This window comes from Mercurialis annua, linkage group LG6, assembly GCF_937616625.2.
Source record: "Mercurialis annua linkage group LG6, ddMerAnnu1.2, whole genome shotgun sequence".
In the NCBI taxonomy this organism is placed as follows: Eukaryota; Viridiplantae; Streptophyta; class Magnoliopsida; order Malpighiales; family Euphorbiaceae; genus Mercurialis; species Mercurialis annua.
In genome coordinates, this window is record NC_065575.1 from 6608089 (window position 1) to 6611707 (window position 3619).

General features: G+C 35.0%; 1 long non-coding RNA gene across 1 annotated transcript; it reads right to left on the minus strand.

Moving 5' to 3' along the window:
* Positions 1–608: 608 nt before the first annotated feature.
* On the minus strand, positions 609–3252 carry LOC130015636 (uncharacterized). Its single transcript, XR_008790914.1, has 3 exons — positions 3010–3252; positions 1993–2076; positions 609–824 (listed from the first exon to the last, which is right to left on the minus strand). It is a non-coding gene; the product is annotated as an uncharacterized LOC130015636 (long non-coding RNA).
* Positions 3253–3619: the final 367 nt, after the last annotated feature.

The window sequence follows — 3619 nt, forward strand, 5'->3', positions numbered from 1 at the left end:
TAACAGAACTAATCAGCGTCTAATCGTAAGGTACAAATCCTACTCATATAATCAATCACAAGCACATATTTCACTTTATCGCATAAATTATCACAGGCTTACATACCTGTGATCGTATCACTCTCCTGAGTGATCGCGGCGCAAAACAATACCTATCTTATTCATCAATCAATTAAATCATAGTCCATAACAATATTCTTCTATCATATGAGTCTCGAGAGTATATAACTCTTCGCATACTATAGATACTCGAAAGCGTATTGCTTACTCGAGTAAACACAAAACATAAATTGTGCTCATGCACATTCCTAACTCGACTCCTAATAGCACATATAGGAGGGAACGTCTTTGTAAAATGATTGAAAAATCGATGAAAAAGATGATAACGTTCAAAAGACATGACTGGGAATTCCTATAATCCGCAGTAGTTCCTAGGTATTGACTGAATCGTTGCGATACTTAGATCACAAAAGAACAATGGCCTAGGAACACTAAACCATTGCTCTGATACCACCTTTGTCACGACCCAAATTTATGAGTCGCGACCGGCGCTAGGGAATGGGAGTGGTAGCTCCGAAACCCGTAGCAAGCCTAAAAACCTGTGTAAATTTTTCGCAAATCAAATCATGTTTCATATATCAAAATACATGTGACCCCATTTTACAAAAACATCAGAGTTAAGATGCGTTATACAAATACATAGACAAAAACATCTAGACTACTGCGGACCGCTAGAATGAAAACCTTCTTTTACTTCACGTGCAAATGACTTCCGAGAATTAAAACTTCGGAAGCTTGACTCTTCAAATCATATCATACTATCCCTGAAAAATGGGAGGAACAACGGGGTCAGTATAAAACTGAGTGAGTTCACTAAATTACACGCAATACCACATAAAGGGTTAAAACCGCTGAAAATTCATCTTTATATAGAAAATATTCTTTTCAAATCATACTATGTATATTCTTGATTTAATTTCATTCTTCATAAACGTTTCATAGTATATCCATCTTTGTTTCTTATTATAATTTGATATTTTTCTTTTCTCGTTTTGTTGCTTTAGTTTTTCGACCGAATTCTAAATTCTAGTTTATATCATCATGATTCTAGATCGAGTTAATTCATTGGCAAGTCTCTTGTGACTTGATCCTTATGGTTGGGTCCCGAGATAGTTCAACCGAGTTACCCATAACCATATGGTACAGTCCCGAGATAATTCAACCGAGTTACTTGTACCATTTCTCAATCCCAAACGATCGATAGGAGTCCCGAGATAATTCAACCGAGTTACTCCTTAGACACGGGTCCCGAGATAGTTCAACCGAGTTACCTTCGTGTCTTCATTCGGACTCTGCACCCTGCAGGTCTTTTGAACTTAACTGTCGATTCATATAATTCCTATTGACATTTAATAGGGGTGTTTGTTCACATTGTGTCTCGATCTTGTTTCGTATTGATTCTCGATGTATCGCACTTACTTTTTGTTTCGTATGAGTTTCGAGGATTATCATCGAGAATGGATGAGATACAGGTCCCGGGATAATTCTACCGAGTTCCACCTTATATCTCAGTTCTTATTATTGGGTGTACCATAGTACAATTCTCATTTTACGTTTACTAGTTGATTTTGTATTTTTCGTTATGTTATATTGATCCTTTATGGACCATGGCATGCACATTACATCTACAAGCATACATCTATAACACACGCACGTATGGGTATTTATTATGTTTGATAGTACATATCGGAATGTACTATATTTCCTTATTCATATTTGATTCGATTCATGTCATTTTACTTTACCCATCCCCGGTGCCTTAACATTTATGTTATTATCAAAATAACACATTACGATAAAACATCATTTTCAAAGCATACATATGTATACATTTTAAAAACAAACATTTCAAATATATAAATATTCATATAGCTTTTCGTATTAAAATACGTAGCTTTATGAATATTAGCGAGTAATTTAAAGTGTACTCACCACTTGCTATCCATATTCTTCAAATAACACGAAGACATCTCGATCCGTTCGCCTCGAGCCTTATCGATAGTCGCTTCTTCGAGTCTACGCAAATTCGATAACGCTACGAATTAATAACAAATCTAATTACGATTACGCATCTAAAATTGGTTCGATCAACCTACTTCGGTCATTAGAAATGCTTATCTAAAATAGTCCGACCCCTAAACGAAATCAACATTCTTAAAGTTTAGAACGTCGCCTACAACTTTCGTTTAGGTCTCGGACCATGAAACGCACCCGAAGGTGTCGAAAACAAGCTTCGAAATTAATACTTTGTGCTGTCCAGAAAATGCAGGGCAGCTCTGCGCGACGTAATGTCCTGCCTTAAACGAGCAGTGTAGAGGCAGATTTAGAGAAAACGTAAAACTAGACAATTATAGTTAACATCTCAAAGTTTCCGTACCAACAATCGGAACTTAAATTGAAATTATACAACTCGAGATATTGCCCTTGAAATATGGCTGTTCTGCAGCTCAACATTTTGTAAATCCTCAACTAATTTACGTCGATTCATATCGTAATTATTACGTGTCAAAGTTAACCTATCGATACCAAACTCTAACTTTAACACAATCCAGCCTCTATACATCAACACCAATGCAAATCAACAACTAAACATAATCAAATTCCTTTGAACATGAATTACGCTTCCTTGGCCGAATACAATAATCAATTCCCATTAAACATCATTCAATCAATATTATTCAACAATCAAATTGTATTCAACTATACAATCCTTAATTCATGCTTATTATCATCATTTTAGTTCACGACATTCTCCTAACACATCGGACGAACCCTAACCTCTTATTCATATCAAAATTCACCAACTATTTAAGCATATCAAAACTATTCCATAACTATAATCATCAAACATCAAACATCACCATTTTTCTTACAATTGCCGAACCCTAAACTGTTTCATCATTCAACTTTATCATTAAAAACTCATCAATTCCAGAATTTGAATCTCACCTTGGTTGATGAACTATGCCGAATGGTTCAAGCTCCCAAATCGTCATCAAAGTCCTTTAATCAAGCTCATAACTCACCTTACACAACAATCAAGCAAAAATCCCAATTATTCCTCAAGAACCCTAGATTATTTCTTTAGATCAATTCACCAAAACTAACCATTAAACTCAGATTAAACATCATAATTTATCAATTAAACATCAATTCAACTTTTAAATTCATCCTTATCAATTCAAATCCCAAAAAACCGAAATATTTACTTAAAAACCCTAACCAGAGAATGATCTCCTCACCATGTGTAGAGAATTCTCCGCTCGTTCCGTGGCCGCAAAAATCGCTCAATTTCGTTGAGAAATGAAGAAGTTATGGAAGATTGAAAATTTGGAGAATTTGAGGAAGAGGAGTTACGGGATTCACTTCTTGTTTGCTGCAATTTTTGTGTTTAATGAATGAATATTCATTTGTGAATGATGATATTAAGTGGACAAAGTACCTCTTTTAATCCTTAAAGTTTCCACCTCCTTTCGCTTAACTTTCTAACTTTTCTTTCGTCCGATTTAGTCCACTAATTGCTTAATTATTCGATTCTCGATAAATTCCGTATTATTTA